The 22,198-nt window shown below is 37.9% G+C and overlaps 1 protein-coding gene across 15 annotated transcripts in view; it reads right to left on the bottom strand.

Annotated features, from left to right (window-relative positions):
* LOC136828668 (FERM domain-containing protein 4A-like) overlaps positions 1-22,198 on the bottom strand; it is a 730,015-nt gene that overhangs the window by 67,916 nt on the left and 639,901 nt on the right. The window contains exon 1 of one of the 15 annotated variants that reach the window (XM_067086752.1): positions 17,802-18,238. The exons of 13 other annotated variants lie outside the window; for them this stretch is intronic. The gene's annotated coding sequence lies outside the window, so the exon portion shown is untranslated. Of the gene's footprint in view, positions 1-17,801; positions 18,239-22,198 lie in introns of those variants that run through there. One more of the 15 variants, XM_067086755.1, reaches the window with a different exon arrangement.

The following is a 22,198-nucleotide window of genomic DNA, read 5'->3' as shown; positions in this document are numbered from 1 at the left end:
CCAGGGGAAATGACCTCGAGATGATCAAAACATATGTGCTCTTAGAAGAAGATCAAAGGTAAATTACCTTTGCGAATTTGCTCTGAATGATAAAAAAAAATGCTGTACTTTTCATGTTTTCAAACCTTCAATTCAACGCTAAGTCAGTATAACGAAAAAAGAAAAAAAATATCAAAACAAGAAATAAGCAGAAAAAATGTCAATGTTAAAAGTTTAACGGTAAGGCTGTGCACACATGACAGCGTAACCTAGAAGTACCAAGTGTTCCCTTCCAGGCACACGAAGGTTAATTAGCTGGCTTCTTTTCTTTTTCTTTCTTCATACAAAGAAGGTGCAATCTCAGCACAAACCCAGACACCCACTTTTGCTCCGATGATCACACAGTGGCCGTAAAACACGAACAAAACAAGATATTTTAAGCAGTCTAAAGTTTAATGGAATGAAGGGGTAAAAGGTGGTTTTGAAATGGAGGAAGATTAAATAGCGAATAAAAACCTTGAAACTTAAGTCGTGAAGCACCCTACAGCAAATTGTCTGTTAAAAGAAAATATGTATTAAGTGGTCGTTCTGTAAAACGGAAGAAAGTCCCAAGAATTGATCTTGCGCAGAACCAGTTATCAATCTAAACTTACAATTGTAATTCACATACATCTCGACCTTTTATAGTCGACTGAATAAAATAAAAACTGTTATGAAATGGTAAGAGAGTAAAATAAAGAATTACTTTGAACCATATAAGTAAACTTGTCAAAAAAAAGATGCCATAATCTAATTTCAGAACTTCGAAAATAAAGAAGAAATACATAATACAAAGGGATGCATATAAATTGGTAACAAAAAAGAAATAGAACCTTTACTGCTGACAATAAAACAGCCCCTGAAAAAGCACTATCCACACGATGTTCAAAACTACCAAGAATCCAACAGTAACAAAAATTGGCTTAGTTTTCATAAGGAAAAAACACTCATTCTGGCACTCATCTAGTTAATAATGGGCTTTACATCGTCCTGTCATGATAACTCGATTACAACGAGCATTCCATCACGTTCTCTCATAGAATAATCAAAAGAGGGAAGCAATTTATTTTAAACGGCTTTGTTAAAGCAAGACAGCCTATAATCAATGGTACTCAATCCAACTTCGCCAGCAGACTCTAACAAAGATTGTCTGTTAATGCAACGTACACTACTTCGATCAACGGGCATCTAACGGCACCCAGCATCATACCCAAAGCCCAGTCAAACGAGTTCTCTCTACATTGAACCTTCCAACCCAACCCTTCCAAAAAATACCTTAGGTCAAGATATTAAGAGTAGCAGACTAAGATGTCAGCGACTGTTCATTCCATGGGTGTACACAAACATACATACATAAATTTACATCAGCATCTGAAAATACGATACGACTGATCAGCTCTCAGATGCACATATTAATGAATGCTTTTGGCTACTAAGATATATATTTAAAACCAATATCACAATACTGTACTAAGAACTCATCTAACTCGAAAACGAGATGGATCTCGGTAGTTTCAATGATCTGTAGCTCTAACAATTCAGAAAATTTTAACTGTATAGGTCTGCAGAACGAGGGCCTCTGAGTTTCCTTAGTATCTGAGTAATGATGCTCACATAATTACATTTTTTATTGTGGTAACCTTTATTCGTACAGGAAAAAAACAAGCAGACACCACAGATGCCATTTCCAAAACTCGTACGACTGTGATATTCGATAGGACGGACGGCGTGAAAAGGTCAGAAGATCTCTGGGGAAAGACAAAGAAAGCTTTCTTGTTGAAGTCTATCCTGGGTCTGCTTTTACCCCGGTCCCACGAACCACTGCCATTAATGGGCGTCGGGTTCTCACAAGATCCAATGACAAACTTCAAATCCTCCCATCAGTAAACAGACGCGCGAAGAGCGGGAAGGAAAACACTATCAAAGAGTCTCATTCACTGTTGTTTCCACAGCAGGAATTTGGATCCGAGCAGTGAATGACCAATATTGATGGCGGGTTGGAAATAAGTAATAGCACCTAAAGCTCTTTCCAATCTTACTACAACATCGAAGGATTGAAAAGTTTATTTTTTTCAACAGCTACGATCCTTTAATCAACATATTTAACAATTACATAAATAAAAACCGCTGAATTTCAATAAGATCCTAAGTGTAACTGCATCATTAATCCTAACATATAAACATCATTACTTACTTTCCTATCAAGTGATTAGACGAAAAAGCACTGGGCTTTCTTACTGAATATTATGGAGCCTTTACTGACAGAATCGAAATGAAACACGACATTAAATACGAAACTTCATCAAAGGCATCGTCTCTTGCGCCTTACTTAATAGTAAGGAATACTAAGTTACAACATTCCGTAAAGATTGATTCTACTCAGAAATGTATTACCCTATATTTCTAAATAGTATACAATTAATATATTGAATAAGAACTATACCATAAATCAGACAAATACTACATTTTTACAAATTTACTATGATGATGATGATAATGTTGGTTTATTATTATTATTATTATTATTATTATTATTATTATTATTATTATTATTATTATTATTACTTAGATAGCGATATTTAAAAGCTCAATACCATAACACCTCGTATCATAAATATTCCCGTTCCTCAAGATGAAGAGCAAATTTTAAAGCTCACGAATACTGTTCTTCTACGTAAGGTCAAACCACGACGTGGCCCTTCCCTTCGTCAGTATGCCCCTTCGCCAAAGGCTGCCCCACCCAAAAAGCTCTGTATGCTCGGCTTCCTTGCCCATGACCTCTAATACCCGAGGTCACTAGGCTCCACTGCACACCATGGTCTGGTTCCAATATCTATACCTCTGAGGCTTTCCACTTCCCACCCACGGATAATACGGTGATTCTGAGCACATTTCGGAAAACCAAATGTCTCCAGAACTCAACGAATCCTAAGAACGGATGTTTCGTCCAGCATTCGACCAAGCAAACGATTCAACAATGGACTAATTCTCCATGCCCTACCACCACATGACAGGTCCCAACACCCCCAATGAAGCTATAAAAATAGCACAGCAACTCAAGTAAGATGCTTTATCTGAGGAGAATTGACGCCGGGATCTACTCACGTGACCGAGGAATACTGGGCGCGAGGCGAAACCTTTCATAAAAGGGGGTCTTTCTACATTCATTGGCAAGAAGGCAAGCGCAGCTTCTCAAACAAGCAGCAGCAGAAGGTGAAGGAGCAGCAGCAGCATGGCTACAGTAGAGGGGCAGGTTGGTGGGGCCGGAGGCTGACCACATTCCTCACACTGGCCATCACCATCAGCACCGCTACCCTCCTTCAAGTCCCTCCCTCCCTCTCTCCCTCCCCGTCTCCAGCTCCGTTCGCGCTCTCTTCCTCCTTCAATACGAAACTTCCCCGGCCTCCCTCCACCTGTGACCAACTCTCGTCTCGGTACTTCCAAGAAAGAAGGATTTACCTGAGCCTTCAGCCATCCCACATATTCCAACTTCAACAATAGCAACAAAATAAATGTCTTGGATCAAGACAAAAGGGAGAAAACGGATAGAAATTAAAGAAAAACACTCAAGTGTGGAAATGTCCCGGTTACATTTGTAATTCTTCGAATACACAACCTTAACCGCCACAATGTTCGTTACAGTTAAGAATAACATACTAGTCACATTCACGTGATATTTAGTTTTTACATCAAGCAACTATGACCTCAAACCTTTTCGTTTCCTGGGATCTGAATCATAACGAATTAATATAATAGCAAAGACCTCTCAACTTTTCAGGTTTCATGGAAAGAAGCATTTCTTTCATGGTAAAGAAACAAGCTTATAATATACAGCTGTGTATTTTATCTGAAATGTTTCTATAAACTCTCTCTCTCTCTCTCTCTCTCTCTCTCTCTCTCTCTCTCTCTCTCACACATACCTGTTGCGGTCTGCCCCCAGCCCCACCGCCCTACAGGCCAAATGGGCCAAATAAACCTGCAAACATGCCCAGCGACCCTAGTATTCTCGCTGCCCTGTAATGACGACCGTGACCAGGGGCACAAAAAAGAAAAAAAAGATCTACGCACCAGACACTGCTCAAAGACTTTTGGAAGTTTGATAAAATAAAGTAACATGCATTTGTGTGAACAGACACCATTCATATACCTACAAGCAAAGTTTGAAAAGTACAATATTAATTCTTGCAGACATAATTTACGTCAAAGTTTTAAACCCACAAGTAATCCTTAAATTCTTAAATACTTGACCCCTGTGAGACTGCCGATTAAGGTACACTGATCTGGATACATTTACAAACAATATGAAAGTTTATTAAAGCGCGTATCATACAATAAATCCCTCGTTAATTCGAACTAAAATAACCCACTCAACACTTGTTCATATTAAAAATTTTTTTTTAATCTTTAAGCATTCCATTCTCAATTCTAACAACTTAGAAAAGAATATTCATTTTAACAGAACTAACACCATCCATTATTACGGAAATAGCTAAGTTCCACGATACAAATAACGGAATCTGAGCGAGAAAAAAATTCTAAACACGTGAATGAATACGGTCCAAGAAGAGAAAAGAGAGGCTACGCTTGCTGTACCCCAGGACAGACGTGCGAGCGGTCTTTGACCTAAAATTTACCAAAGGTATCCATGCGCCCACACCCCACATTTCAACCATACACACAAAAAGCTACGCTAACAAAACTGATTCGCGATAACTATAACCATGAGTAACAATCACTCAGTGCCAATATCAGCGACTACAATTCTCAACCATATTTCATGTTATTGTGCACCTGATCCAATAAAATTTTTACTATACTGTATCTTGGTGAAAACTGACAAAGGGACATGGCAGCGGATTCACACAAACACACACATGTATATAATATATATACATATATAATATACATATAATATATATATATATATATATATATATATATATATATATATATATATATATATATATATATATATATATATATATATATATATGAGAGAGAGAGAGAGAGAGAGAGAGAGAGAGAGAGAGAGAGAGAGAGAGAGAGAGAGAGAGAACTAAATTCATGGGAAAACTGCAATGGCCCTTATGTGAACTGCTTTAAAACTACAGCAAAATATCGTGTCGTTTTAACGGTGACCTAACAGGTGTATGCACTTAGGAAAACCTTCTTGGTGGCAACTGTTTTCATTTCATCAATATAAGTTTTAAATTATATGGTCAAGCTTCCATCAGACGATTGCTCCTGTTATGATTACAATTCATTAACATAAAACACACACACACGTGTGTGGGGGAGGGTACACACGCAATCTTTCATACATTCAAAATGTATCAACATAATTTGGATTTTAATGTCACAAAGCAGGCTTTAAAAAAAAATAAGACAGTATTCTCGCCCGTGGTGCTTAAACGGCACAACAAAACCATGTAATTGCATCCTCCGTCACATTAAACAAATTACGAGGTGTCAGTGAGAAGCATTTACGTTAATCTCTACTAAGGCAGAGATGGGGGAGGGTAGTGGGGAGAGGATTACTTCTTCCCGACAGTTTAAATGTGTGAGAGCAGGATGAAGCCTCGAAAACACCTGGGGGGCTTCCTCGAGGCATCCATCCCACGGGCAAGAGAAGAAGTGAAAGAAGTCGAAGGCTTTTTCACTGGGTCACGGTTACAGCACTCTTCCCAAGTGGCGGCTTTTTTCTCTTAGTGTTTGTGTCATGATGCTTAGTCAGCTAAGCCCCATCACAGATAAAGCCACTCCAGCATCTCAACCAAGATTTGACCGGAAGAATGTTCACATACTGTATTTCAGCTCATGGCCACATACAACAATACCACATACAATATGAGAAAAAATGAGAGAATATATGTTGGTACACAACCCTTTTTCAAACTAGTGGAGTTACTTGTGATTGCTACACTCCATGTGTATATCATTTTTCAATCTAGCTTATGATTGCCTTTTCTGTTACTGACATAATGCAGTAACAAAGGAAAAGCAAAGATAACAACGACTGACAAAAAAATTATACATATATACACTGAAATATACACTGTCTTAGAAGTTAGGGCATTATTTTTCTACAAGGAAATTCTGTAGCAAAATCAATTTAGTATACTTCATTATATGGATGAATATTATGGGCGTGGTGCTCTCGCAATTTATTCACAAAAAATTCTATTTGCAAACATATATATATATGTGTGTGTATGTGTGCGCGCAAAAATTACATAAAACACTAAATTAAGGAGAGAACGTGCAAAACAAGTAAAAGAGCTACAGGTTCTTGCCAAAGACATTTTTCAACGCAGCTTAAAACAGCCACGAAGGATTACACACAAACACACAGAGAGAGAGAGAGAGAGAGAGAGAGAGAGAGAGAGAGAGAGAGAGAGAGAGAGAGAGATTACTCTTATATAATGTGTGTCCTCTACACACGCGTGACCTTTTTATATTCACAAATATTAGGGCACAAATATCACTTAATATCTATTAAACTATACCTTGCGAATAACTTAATTCCCTTGATTTAAATTATTTCCCGATAACTTAATGGTATGAGTTTAATAAATTGTACTTGTGATTTAATATATAAATAAATAAACATATATATTTATGTATATATTATATAAAATATATATATATATAACCTATACATGAATGTGTTTGTTGATGCATGTTTGTTTACGGTGTGCTCTAATAGTATAGCAACTATTCAATCCTGGGTCTGTAGAAAAGTAATTTTCTTTTATTAGTCACTCTGAAAGAAAGGTAGACTGTCACGGATCTATGCTTAAACACACCCATTCTGCAAATGAGGCAATTCCAAGTGTCAGTTTACAATCAAATATGAGGAACAGGGATAGAAGACAATGCAGGTTATTGGGAAATACTTGATACCTGTTCTCGTTGATGTCAGGATCAAGAAACTTCCAACTCATTTGGAGGATGAAACGGATTCTCACTCCCCATGTTCCCACGACGAAGCAGCACAGTGCTAAATCTCGATGAGAACATAATGGCCACCCCCGCAATTCTTTTCCTCTTCCCGTGTCACCAGTGACAATAGCTGGGCGCAGGTACATTTTTTTTACAGAATACTGATATAATTGATATGAACTCTGAAATACTGCAATTTTACATAACAGACTTCCACATGTTCATTTCGCTTTCTCACGGCGTATTTTACAAGTACAACATTGTCAAGACGGAAGGGTTACACGCCCTTGAACGTCAAGTCGAAGCCGTTCAAGTGAAGAACAGGTCAAGATTAGAGTCGAGCATAACCGATTCAGTTGTACGTTTATGTTTACTGCCTGACTTTTGCGTTATCAACTTTGATATTGGAGCTCAGAATCGAACTTGCTGACAATAAATACGGTTTGTTACTCTCGTGCAAGAATAAAAGCACGGAATTACTCTGAATTAGCAAGGCTCAGACATACATAACTTCATCCGTGGATTTTCGAGGTTCACGTGAAAGTAATCAGTCACATCATTCAAAATGAGTACGGACACGTGATTTCGTGGTATATACCTAAGTTCAGAATCGAGGTTTCTTGATATTTATTTTACTAAATGCAAACATCACTGCAAATACTTCTGAGATTCGCAGCAGAACGGATATTTGATCAAAGCACAAGACTATCTAAAACTAATGTTCCAAAGCGCGCGCACACACACACACACATATATATATATATATATATATATATATATATATATATATATATATATATATATATAATATTATACATTACATATGCATATATATACGGTATATACTGTATATATAATATATATGATGACATTATAATCAGTTGTGCGTCATATACGTATGAATGCTGTAACTGACAGCTGTATGAGAGAACTGAACAACACGTGTAGTTGTAAATCGCGAGCTGAAGTTCAATTCTTATGCACACACACACACTATATATATATATATATATATATATATATATATATATATATATATATATATATATATATATATATATATATATATATATATATATATATATATATATATATATATAGTGTGTGTGTATGCACAAATACGAACTAATTCCTCAGTGATATACGCACCTCTACGCCTCTTGGTGAAAAAGAAAGGAAAGTGAAAGCCATCCTGTACGTAATCCATTTTCATGTTGTTGTCCGCAGAAATACAGTAACAGAATATATCCACACGCAGAGATCGACCTCACAAAACAGACCCGATGAACGCCGTCGTTCTTCCGGTCTCCTTCTATTTCACGAACGACAGAGTTGAGACCCAGGTCGCTCATCGCCTCTCAAGACGAACAAGTGATTGGGCGTGATTGCACATCTTCCTCGTGACTAGACGATCATGACGTCACAAGAGAAGTAACATCACGAACTCAACCCTCGATGGATGTTCGTGGCACCGACGGGGCACCGGTGCGCCCACGAGTGTTTCGGCAATATGTACCTGACAAAGAGATTTCTAGACTAATACGAGGAATCTAGAACGAAGTCTTATCTCAATCTCGCTATTGTAACGACAAAAAGTTGTTATCACAAATGCTCATTTTTGAAGTATTTGTGATGGCGTCATCACTTTACTGATACAGCCAACATTATCTAAATCCATTATAAATCAGAAGCACAATACAGCACTGAAAAACGTAGCACTGATGTATGTAACACATTAGTATCATAGTTTCAATAAAATGTAAATAATGCATGGTGTATCCCATATTTTACACAACTAAAGTATAAATTTGTGTTTCAGTAAGACCTTCCATAGACAAGGAGTAGAAAATGTGAATCGTGAACCCTTTTTGAAATCCAGGGTAGGCGGAATGTCTGGCCTTCACAAGTGACAACATCCGAGCTTTGTATGCACTTGTTATCCACTGGAATTTGTTCCGGAAGTCGTTCATGACGTAAAACGTCATTACATGACATACACACACAACACTACACAACAATAAGTCACACACACGCAATGTTTTATCTACCGATTACAGCTGAATACTAGGGAGCGCTTTCACCACAGAATATAATTTCCGTCCACCCAAACTTCCTATGCATTTCCCAGTCACATTTCCTTTCTCAACCAAAACATCTTATGAGAGAAAACAACTGCAATAAACTAGGTCCAGAAATTATGTAGGCTATATTAATGCATCCTTGACACCATACAGTACAAAAATGAAAGGAAAACTAAATTTTACTCACTGGTTTATGATAAATTTTCAACTCAGCTTTAAAAAAAATAAAAACCAATGCTACATCACTGCAACAGCTCAAAAGAAAAGGTTTGTTTTGTAATGCAAAACAAAAGGCGCTGAAACATTGAGTCAAGTTAGCTTATCAACAGCTACGCGGTGGCCATTAATTGCAAGGCTGCAATAAAATGGAACTCGACATTGCTTCATGTATCTATCAGAACAGTTGACACTGTTAAGTACAGCAAGCATTACCTGAAAAAGGATGCCGAGTACGGCACCCGACAATGCAGCACCATACAACCCTAGCACATCAACAATGACCTGGATAGGCTAAGGTAGAATACTGTATATACAATATATGAAATATTTCAGATCGGTATAAGAACATACGACGCTTGTCTGCATAGTGGCCATTTCTAGAGAAGGCCGGAATAGCACCGTGTAGGCATTAGGTTTGCTCGGCGATCTACCAACACCTTGCTTTGACCTGCTAAATTCACTTCAGGGAAGTACGTGGGGATACCTGATGTCTGTACACGTGAAGGAAAAAAACGAACGTGGTAGAGATAGGCGAATGGAAAAAAGGGAAAAAATCAAGGGAGAAAGAGAGAGATAAAAACACGATGGAGCTTACAATTCTGAAACGAAATTAAGCTGAAGAAAAGGAGGGGAAGGGAGCCCTTTTAACTCGGGATGCCATGCACGAATGCCACTGCCTGCAAACTACGACAGGCTAATCAGAAATGAAAATCGATGATATGAAATTAAAACTTGAAGAGTCCCACTAATATAATTATAAAACCATGACATTCCTAAAAGAATCCTACTGTTTTCCAAGAGAAGCCTTATAAACTTCACGGTTACGTCGTACAATATGCTTTCAAGGATTACATAAAAACAACTGAATCCAGTGATTAAAGAATAGTAATGGTGTAAAATCATTCTCACAGGAAAGGTAATGTCTACACAATGAAATGTTACTCAGACCTACCCTGAAACATATCAACAGCATAATTATAAGGAATTATCTCAATTCATCTGGCCCAACTTGGAATACCGGAGACACCGGTGCGGTGGGGGGAAAATCTCAGGTGGCAGATAAATACATACATACATACCGACGAAGAATGTGCACTAACAACCTACAGCAACGCCTTCATCTCCTCCTTTCCCTTTTCATTGAACACCCAGAAAGATGAGACGAAACCAATCCTTCTCCGGCTACCACACAAACGAGAGACATTTCACACACAAGTAACTTACCGTTAATCTCATATTTTTTACTTGCTGCTTCGGACAGAACGTCTTAGAAGGAAGGACCTACTGTCTGAGGGAAGTGACAGATCCTCTTCTAATGACGACAAAGAACTGCATTAAGGACTTCCTGCTCTTAGATAAACTGCGGTCCCAAAGGGACCAGCGAAAGATGATAGTCGAAGTCAGAGGACAAAAAGACCTCAACTGCCAATACCCAGGAAATACCCGGTGTCTTTTTACAGAGCACGCATACATGCCATTCTCCTGCAGGATACAGGAACCTTCGAAAAACCTTCCTCTCCTTCCTCTTCCTTCTGATCGTCTATCCTGTGAGACCCTGATGCATGCTGTGAAGTGAAAATAGAAAGGAACGCTAAGAAGGAATAAAGGAAGATACAGGATTAAGGAACCGAAAGATGAATGTGGGGAAATTTAGGGGATTTCAAAGTCTACCGTAACGTTTCGCTTAAACAGATCTAAACTAGACTATCACATCTATTTGACACGGGGGAGGGAGGGTCTGGGAGAGTCGGGGCATACTGAGGGTGGGACTACAGTCAGTTTTCAATTCCGAAAAAAAAGAACAGGCCCCTGAAAAGCCATAGGGAAAAGCAGGATAGCCATCTAGAATTCCCCTCATTATTCTTCTCTTTAATAATGCCGCATTTCCCCCTCATCCTTCACGATCGCTCCAGGAGGGCATAATACCACAACAACAACAAATGCAGGTTCACAAAAAACAAATTCAATCAATCTCGTCTAAACAGTATAGGCCTAAAGAGGCCTAAGGAACCGTGGTTCCCAGTCTTCTCTCTCTTTAAACAGCAACACACAAGAGAGGGTACCTGATCAGCGACTGGGACATACAATCCTCCAAGGAGGAAAGGATGCCGAAGGATACCGAACTTGAGGCCACACAAAGACGCTAAAATAACCTTGCCATTCACGTCAAGCGTTTTCAAACGCCCTCGTCGTCTCCTTTTAGAAAAAGAAAAAAAAAAAAGGAAAATCCGGGAAATGGAAAAAAACTGGATTCGAGTAAGGGGGAATATATATATATACCCGAAACCCAATCAAGCGCAAGTGCAGCGGGGGTGACTATCGTTTAAAGGGCCAATCAAAAGGCTGCTGCTGATCTTTTAGGGCAAACAAACTCGAGGTAACAGGTAGCGAGTAGCTTCTTCAGAGATGGAACCCAAAATAAGCCATAAAAAAATTCGATGCCCTTCTAAACTTTTTTTTTTTTTTACAATTCCCTTTTTTCGTTTCTTCTCCGCGGAATGAAGAAAAAACCATATCGCATGTAATGAGAGGAAACCGTTACCAGAAGGGAAAAGGAAACGGCAAGTAACGAATAACGCGTGGGAAAAGTTCTTCATTGAAGATAATGTCGGTTTTTGGTAAAGAAAAATGAAAAGAAACAGACAGCCATTCCATGGTCTCTCGACAGTCACAAAAAACCCTTTATACAATAAAAATAAAACGATATGTTGACTCGACCACGTACAAGGAAATATAAAAACACTTATTGCAATCCATGCCGCAATCCCAGCACGTTAGCATCCAAGCGAAATGTAAGTAAAGAATGTTTAAAAGAAAAGAAAAAGTTTCAACTTGAAAAATCGCCAACATGAGCCGGCAAGCCAGACTTTCTTCAGGCTCAGGTATGCGGTAACGGTAGGTAGTGCAATGGTCGCAACTTCCGTCCGGTCACTTGGAAGAACACTTCGCGCACACAACTCAGCTCTTTCATTCGCAAGCGAAAGCAGTTTTCTACGCCATCAAGAAGGAAATAGTATTTCAAAACCACGTCAATAGGTCACAGCAAATGATTTCGCATCCCTAGAAATAATAATAATAACAAAAAGAATGATCTGTGATCAGAAGCAGCGTAGAGCTGCAAGCATTCACTACCTGTATAATATGACGAAAACGAGAGCTGAGAGAAGAAAGAACGTGTAATCTGGAGATTCATTATTCATCACTTTTTACCTTAGTTAAATGTTGGCACTTGTAATGAACTGAACTGTTACGGGTGGCACTGATTTATTTCACTGATTAACAAGCAGGTGCGCATAAAGGAAGGGGGGGGGGGGGTTTCCCGTATAAACTGACCCAGGTTCAATGAGGGACACGTACGTCTACTACACTATGTTAGTGATTATAATTATTCTCTATCCGCATATTTATTCACAATAGACCAAACCCGGAAGTAATTATTAAGAAACTCATTATAACTATACAATTAAGAATTTTGCCGATTTATGCGCTACCATTTCTTAGAGTTATAGCACTTTCTCTTTACCTCTTACGAAGCTTGAAGTAAGAGTCATGATGCAACGTTGAGTAACTCAAAAGATGAGCACCAAAGCTGACAAATTTTGTGGGAGGTTGGTTAAAGTAATTTGTCTAAGTAATTTGTCTATTGAAAATATGTCAAACTCGACCACATGCACAATGTGAAACTCAGTGAATCATGATCGAAATTTACAAAAACAAAGGATACTAAACCGTTGATAATCGACCCAAAATTAACGTCTGTGACTTTATTATACTATCGGATGATATGAACTATTATAATGTATTTCACAGAATATTGCGAGAAATTTATTTTCCCAACGGCTCACTCACAAACGACACTTTGTTTCCAAAGCATTTCTGAGTTTACATGACATAATAACTGTATATACGTCTATGTTCATTTGTAAGTGGGGGAAAATATTTACTACCAACGAACTGGTTCGAAATTGAATATTTTGTCTAACGGCGTCGAAGTCTGGTGGAATTTTCCGAAATGTTCGCAAGATGGACCTTCCGTAACTTATGGCGGCCAAAGATATAAACGCCTAGTTAATTATCAAAGCTATTCCCGACAATGTATCCCGTCCACAAGTTCTACGACCACCTTTCGATAGGCTGTAAACAAAGACCTTAATGGCGACACAAACGAGGGTTTTTTTTAAGAGGTTACTCGTCAATGGGCAAATAGTCACCAGAGAGAGAGAGAGAGAGAGAGAGAGAGAGAGAGAGAGAATCTCCCGGGGAATTCGTAAGTCTCAAAAATAGCACTGAAGCCACGAAGAATTACGTCGTCATCTTCTGGTTGAGCAAAATTCTCTACCGCAGAGCGAGTGACTTGCTGGAAAACTGTGACTGGAAGATGCACAGTGATGTTCCCAAATAAAAAGAAGCACAGAAGAAGTAGGATAGACTGAGAGATTACCTATAAACAAGGATAGCGTTAAACTGAGTTTCATTAAGAAGTTACAAGCATAATCACACAAACTCGCACACTTACACTTACAAGGTTCGATTTCCGGGAGAGAGGGGAAAATGCCAGAATATTCCCTTAATTTCTACTGTGCTTCTGCAGACCTAAGAAGGAAACACGTTCATGATACCTGGTCCACGGTAGTGGGTCGCAGTCAAAATTGTATGGAGCTGACACCTCAAGACAAACCTCGCTGGTTACACACACACATTATTATATATATATATATATATATATATATATATATATATATATATATATATATATATATATATATATATATATATATATATATATATATATATATATATATATATATATATATATAGGGTGCCAGATGTACACTAATAAAACACCCTTATACTACTCCCCTACGCATCAACAGAAGCTTGGTGGGTACGTGACTGACCACGCCCACACGTGAAACAAACAGTGCATCTATTACAAAGTAAAAGTGTTCGTGTCAAGCACAATAGCGTTGTTAGTTACCATTACATAAGCCTAGAAATTACAATGATAAAACACTTCCTTTTTATGTAGTCAAACGTAGCAAAATACAGTAGAACTTTCTAAGACTTGATATACTGTAAGCTGTAACGAGTTTCTGGATGACCATTCCTGTAGCCATTTGTTCCTATTTGCTACATATATGCGTATTAGCATATATAAAACGTATGCAGTACATCCTCCGGATTTCACTTTCATGCATTTACTTACGAATGCATGTAGCAAAATTAGATGTCGATGCATTACTAAGTTTTGAAAATATAGCAATTCTGTAACAGGAAACTTAGACAACAGCCGAGTAACTCAAAAGCAAACTCTCCGCGCAGCAGCAGCCGTCTTTTTGTAGGGTGTCATTTACTACATCTCCGTAGACTTAACTGGACCCGAAACTTGCGGGAACGAGACAGACGGGGAATTCACCGGGGACTTTACGTGGCCCTTCTCTAGCTATGTTGGGGAGAGAAAGGGAGGGAAGTCGTGTAGTAAAGAGCATACAACGTCTAAAGTAACGACCAACCAAGGGAACTAATAAAACCAAAAATGTTACAACTCTCTCGAAACGAGATGAAGCCAACAGGGAAAAAAAAAAAACCGGAATCCTCTTCTACGGAATGCAAAAAGCACTAAGACAGGATACAGTGAAAGAGAGCTGACAATGTCAAACTATACGTTTCAAGTCAAAGTATAACTTTCAACGGGACAAAACATATGAGAAATAAAGGCAAATCTTTTTCAAAACATCCCCTAAATTGGATAGTTTCATAATCGACCTGCTAGAAAGTTCACATAATACGTAAACATGAATTACGTCCTTTACCAAGTGAATAAAAAAATAGAAACTAAAAAAAACTCAAAGCTGTATGTTTAATGATTTTCAGCTGTATGGTTCTGAACCTACACTGGCCAAACGCCCAGTGCTTATGATGTCTACTCCTCTCCGACTCGGACAGAAAGCGGTTTCCCTTATTGCGAGGGACTGTATGCAATGATAAATGCCGGTAAATTCCATTTGTAATAAAACCAAGCTTACCATTTGTATTGATTTTGTTGCAAGAAATTACTGCTCTAGTTCTAGTTGATAATATCAACATTTATCTTCAATTATTCCAAAACGTTTTTACTATGAGGATCCGCTGTATTTTCCAAATTCAAGCCCCCTTTTTAACGGAGTTTTCCTTTCTGTCATTATCCTTAAACAATCAGGTCTGAAAATAACATTCTAGTGACCAATCCGTTTAGATCGTGTATGTAAGTTATTATTTATTATTACAATAGTTTAACCAGATCACTGAACTGATTAAAAGCTCTCATAGGGCTGGCCCGTGTGTAACAATAGCTATTATAAAATGGGTCATTCAGTACCACTAGCAAAATATACAAAATACAAACTTCAGCCAGTACGAAATTGTCAGACATTACATTAAAAAACACCCACAAATAATGACAATGAATTACATACCATTAATAATTATGAAATTCAACAAGAATATTACAGTCAAATATATTTTTCTTAGTATTTTTAAAAGTACAGATTTATAATTTATATATATATATATATATATATATATATATATATATATATATATATATATATATATATATATATATATGTGGTTAGTTTCAATATACAGGAAAATTTTCTCCTCACGGATTATCATGAAGGAAAGATACCCCCTCCTCTTAAGTCAACGCAGATAAGATTGTTAAAAACTGCCGTCTCCATTATCTAGGCCCTCCTTCACTGACACTTGAAAGTGTTTTTGTTATAAGATAATAGGTTTAAGCCAGAAGGCTGCTGCTGCTGCTAAAAATGTTCATTGGATGGCGCGACATATACAGGATTGCAGTCGCCTACGAGTACAAAAGTTTATTAGGATGTGGCAGCATGTTAAGTGACCAGGTTTGTTTATTTTTTTTAAAGGGGATTAACATTCTAATGACAGGGAAAACCATGGCACTATGTGATTTTTAGCCTTGCATCTCTTCGACGTCCACATGGGACATTACATGTTAAATGGTTTCCGATGCATCGATTAACACGTACTGACACACTGATTCTCAGCACACCACATGGTAATTACTGAAGGATTACTAAGCGAAAAAAAAACCAATACACACTTTTTCACTGGGCAAATACTCCGATCCCATACTACTGTACTTCTGAACATTAAGTCAACCACATATTCTAACCTTGCCTGTCGCGTCAACAAGAATCGTCTCGACTGTTTCCTTCAATGCCCTACCATCACCTATGGGATCCATTTGTGTAAGGCCTGTGCCGGCACAAGGCCAGCTTGTTCTACACCAACCACTTACAAAAATATTTTAAATACTTTATCATTTATATTGTACAGTATATATATCAAATTGCTTCCTTATATGTGAAAGATATAGCATATGTCCGGCGAAGACAATTAATAATGAAATTTATGAGACATTCCTGTGAATGCAGAAAATTTATGAGACATTCCTATGGATGCAGACTGGATCCATCAACAAATGACATATTAGCTAGACAAATTCAAATTTAGTGATAACAGTTAAAGGAAAAGAAAGCACGTAACACACGCATATTTGGGAAGGTTGGCACATAATACATAAATGGCTGCCAACCCGTTTACCAACACACTCAAATTGTTTTTTAAAACCACCAATTAGCATCTCCTAACGAATGAACGACACAAATAACTGGAAAGTACCACTTTAAAACTGAACTAGACAATATTACTACCTATATAACAACCTCCCTTACTCTTATTCATTACTCTAAATCCGTACCACCACCAGTCTCAAATGGCCTACCCTTTCCTGACCTGACAAAGACACTGCTGTAGAGCGATGCTAATGACCTCTTAATCAGACGCCTTCTTGAACGACCTCATCTTTTTTTCTCTCTCGGATTTGTTGGGATTAAGCAAAACAAACATGATCTGATTCATTTGCTCTGAAACAACAAGTAACAAGCGGGAGGAGTGAGGCCATTCAATTTAAAACAATAGGGTGCAGGTGCTGCAGCCACAAACGGAATTTCTGCGACAGAAGAATCCCTCCACACTATGAAATCGAGTAGAGCGTATCCCTTCTTTTCATAAATGTTCATGGTAAGAACTGGTATTTTTACGTAATAAAATCAGTTTTTAATGTAGTATCAATATATTGGTAATGTATTAACAGTAACAATCCGAGAAAAAAGAAATAATCATAAACTACATCTCGCAAATGCCTATCCCAAATTCTCCATCCGTTCCAGGGGGATGAGTGATCTCCATCTCATACCAATGAAATAGTAGACATCCCAGGCGCGCCCAAGACCCAGCCAGGTAAGCCTAAAAATTCCTGATGCTCATTTTTCGAACACATAATAGGCTAAGAATAGAATGCTTAATACCTTGGTGCAAAATGATGAAGCTGCAATTTCATCATGTAACTGCGATTTATGAATCTTCCCACATCAGACAAGAATAAATACTGGAGTGAAAAGGACATCTGACATCCTAGCACAATACACCTTCCCTTCAACCCCAATGCCCGAAGGCCATACTCACCTGAGCGGAGCTCCACACTTTTAAAAAGTTTCACAGGCAAATTCGCGGCAAATGCACACTTCACCCACAATGAGCACACAATTTGAAAAACCTCTCACGGCGAATGTTATTTCAAAACAAGAATTCACTCAGCAAGGAGTCACCGGCCACAGCATCCAAAGATATACGGACAATTCAAGATAGGGTGCGAGGGAGCCACCTCATGCGCACCCTCCCTCTTCACTGGTCAAAGTCATTCTGAGACTGGGAGCGAACTCGGCTAGACCCAACACTCGCTGAGGCAGACTCGACGACGAGTCGGCGGCCGACACAGTCACTACTTGGGACCGTTCTCGGTCCATCGATGCCACTTGGTGTTTTTGTTTTCTTGGTGCTTATATCGAATTCACTCTATTTAGTGACGATATCGCCATTCTTTACGAAAAGTTGACACCAGTAGGTAGGAGACTTCCGTAACAATTACGAAGTAACCGAACATTTCATGAAAGTCAGGCAAGATTTCTACTTTTTATATGGTCAGTGGCAGAAAGAACAAGAATGTGTAACCACTTGTTCCGTTGTTGCTCTCAAAAACACCATTCCTATCACATTCTTTTCACAATACTTCAAATATTCAAATGAAACATCATACCCATGGGATGTAATCCTTATACCGCATCAGCTGAGGTAGAGAAACTACAAATACCTGGTTAATCAGTCAAGGTCTCTTTATATATTATATTTCTGTGATTAACTTTAATTTCCTACAGTTAAGGTCAATAATCCTAATTTCCTACAGTTAAGGTCAGTCAATGATTATTAACATCTCAGGTGTTTGCAATTCACATCTCAACTTATTCCAAACCATCCCATTCCGCTCCAAGCTAGGCACACGCACACACACACAAACGCCACAACCATATATGGGTAAGACCCAAGATTTCAACATCGCTGAAAAAACTCCTGTGGAATAACTCTGCAGTTGCTGTATTAACAGCGCCTCCCAAAAATATGAATAAACGTACCGATCCACTTCACTAAACAAATACAACCAATATTCCAAGAGCAAATGATATCCAAAGACTTTGAAAGCCACCTCGCTAAGCCTAAGCCAACGCCAACAGCAAAAATAAGAACACAGTGTATGCCCCGAGGAAGATCCCCCACTCTATTCATCCCTCTACTCCAACCCGGGCCCTTCCCTGACCAAGAGAAGAAGGAACGATGAATCGCCTCCTTCATCCACGAATGCCTCCACTCGAACATGCCCACCTCACAATAACTATACGAAATAAAAACTCCTTTCCATGTCAAATTAATCTGAATGCAACTATTCCCACACGGAGATAGCAATATGCAAACATTCTGAAATCCTAAACATGGCTTGCTTTACGTAGTTCTTCCCACCGGGAACGCCCTGCGTAGGGGCAAGAGGAGGAGGAGGATGATGATGCTAGGGTTCATCCTGAGCCCTCTCCCTTCTAGTCTCTTCCCCCTCCACAACGTAAAACCCTCCAGCCCCCTCCACCCACGGGGTGACCAATCCTCTTTGGAAGTTCGATCACGGATCCTACGTTCTCAGACCACGATTCTCATTTTCCTTTTCGGCAGGACCCACCGAAGTCCTAATTTTCAGTAATACCTGCATAGAAACGTGGAAGTTAACGAAAGCCATTTCTAACTGGTTTTCGAATAAAACAAATTAAGCTTTTGTGCTTATCAATTTCAATACAGAGGTTTCGTGCAAATAATGAATGTCCAACACACTGCGGCCCATTAATAAACAATACGACCGGAGCTATTAGCGGGTAAATAAATAAATTCTTAACCATATACAGCTACCGGCAAGAAATTACGCAATCACTCCAACAACATGATAACCATACATGCGCTGTTGCAATGCTACACAAGCAACCAAATTTCTGCATACACAAACTGCCACAAAATTATTAAAACTTGAGTAAAATACTTATCTTTAACGACAGAACGTGTGACCCGAAGTAATGAAATTATTGTAACAAAATTATACAAGAGGTGCGTCTAACTGATTCATGCTGCCTTGGAAACGTAAACTGTCTTTTTGGCAAGTCACCAAACACAACCCCTCTCCTTAATATATAAAACTGATTCACTTTGGATGAAATTCTTCTTCAAATACACAATAAAACTTTCTATGTTGGACAATTTCTGTAAGAACTTTTTACCCAAGTTACTAAGCCATGTGCAGTTCTTTAGATAAATGCCTCAATGCAATTGTTTTCATGAAATATATATAAAAAAACGTTCATAGTTAAGACAGTCGAAGTTTTTAGATGCCTTCTTAAAAATAAGTACATCTCATTTCCCACAGACATCCGTGCTTGTGCTAAAAAAAAAAAACATAATCTGTTTTGAAAAAGCAAAGTCGATAATGCATCGATGCAATCTTGTCTCTTTACCACTCTTTAGCGTATTTAGAATGCTGGAATTACTGTAGTTTTCCGAACTTTGTTTTAATGTATAATTACTTTTACTCAAGAAAGTGATTGTATACTCATAAAACGGCTATCAGGCGTTATATTACTCTTCAAATATAAAATTCACATAAATGAACAGGAATCAAAACCATTCACACTTACAGTTTATATATGTACGTATGTATGTACATATATATATATATATATATATATATATATATATATATATATATATATATATATATATATATATAATCTTCTAAATGTACAAAAAAAATCAGGGACTGGAATTCGATATGACCATAACTGCTAAAATGCAAAATTATTCCCGTAATAAAAGTCAACACAAGGAGATTCTTGCCATAAGTTTAGAAATCTGAACTGGAAAAAGTCAACATAATACTGAACTGCCGAATTTGATTAATGCGTCCAAGAGAGCGAGACTGGAGAAGGAGGGGGTTAGTCAATATTAACCGAGCCATTTTCCCTTCCCCTCATCGACTACCGATCTTTACAAATCGTTAATTCCTTTATATATGAAAAAACTCTCCTTGGAGATGGAAACTAAAAAGATAAAAATTCCAGAACCTCATTAAAACAGATCGTAAAAATGGAAGCACAAAAATGATGTAAAGGTAGAGGGGTAAAATAGAAAAAAACTATGGAGGGGGCGCTATATTACGGGATGGCTTTTCCTAAGCCCGAGAGGGCCAACAAAATGTGGGGACCACTAAATTGAAAAACTTTTCCGCTGGCAGTTTATATGAAAATGGTGGCAGAATTTATGGGTTCCTCACAGAAATTTTAAGCCGATATCATAGTAGACACTGAAATGTGCGCATAAAGCGTAATGACTTACTACGGGACAAGCACGAAGCAAGCAAAAACAGCCTTGTTTTCATTACACTGTTTTTGCTGTTACAAAATTGTGTTTGTACTGGTTCTATCTGCTGTTCATAGCATCTTTTCTTCATTGTTTTATGAGTAAAGATATTGATGTAATCCATCATGCGAGACGTAAAGATTCAGAAAATTATGTCAAAATCAGTCAGTAAGTGAACGGGTGTTAAAACATCCAGCCAGTACATCATTATGTCATTTAAGACACTACTCATGTTTTGTTTACCGTTGCATTGAGAATAACTCACTCGAGCAATTTCCCTTTTGTTTGGCTCGACAAATTAATGGGCTGTATTTTTCATCAGTCTTCATCCTCTTCAAGGAATTCATTATAACAAAGACAGCAGAAATTCTCTAAAAACAAGAAATACAAAGTGACTGTTTTCTTAATCGTTTCTTATCCAACAACTCTTTTCTTAACCCACAACTTAATATGATAATATTCAGCAGCAGAGGAGTTATAACGAACGTGTCACGTAATAATGATCCAACTTAGCTGTTGATCATATTACAATCAAAAAGAAAACATCAAGCTTAAAATGCTATATAGCTCTGAAAATCATTATGATAGATACGTTTCCAAGTGATGACAGCCGTACTTATACTCATATATATATATATATATATATATATATATATATATATATATATATATATATATATATATATATATATATATATATATACATATATATATATACATATACACGATTTTAGAACGGCGACCCCATATAAAAATGGGAACAAGCTGGGAAGAAGAATACACGAGTATATATTACATGTAACAAGTTATACTATGAAAGCCCCACAGTCCATTCCCTGTAGAAGAAGAACCTCCGTACAAAGTGACAGTAAGAGAAAACAATCTCATTTTTCAATGCGAGTTATGCAGAGAAGTTTTAAGTGAATGGAAAAAAAAGTCTTGATGAATATGGAAGGGTCGTAACTTCTTTTCCCTTCTCCGAAATCCTGGATTGTTCTCTCCCTTTTTCCACCCATAACTGAGAGACTCTGTTCCCCTTCATTTGGCTTCTTTATTCTTTTTCTGGAATATATGGAATG

This window comes from Macrobrachium rosenbergii, chromosome 43 (assembly GCF_040412425.1).
Source record: "Macrobrachium rosenbergii isolate ZJJX-2024 chromosome 43, ASM4041242v1, whole genome shotgun sequence".
Classification (NCBI taxonomy): Eukaryota; Metazoa; Arthropoda; class Malacostraca; order Decapoda; family Palaemonidae; genus Macrobrachium; species Macrobrachium rosenbergii.
The sequence above is the reverse complement of the archived record's forward strand: the minus strand, read 5'-3'. Positions and strand labels throughout refer to the sequence as shown.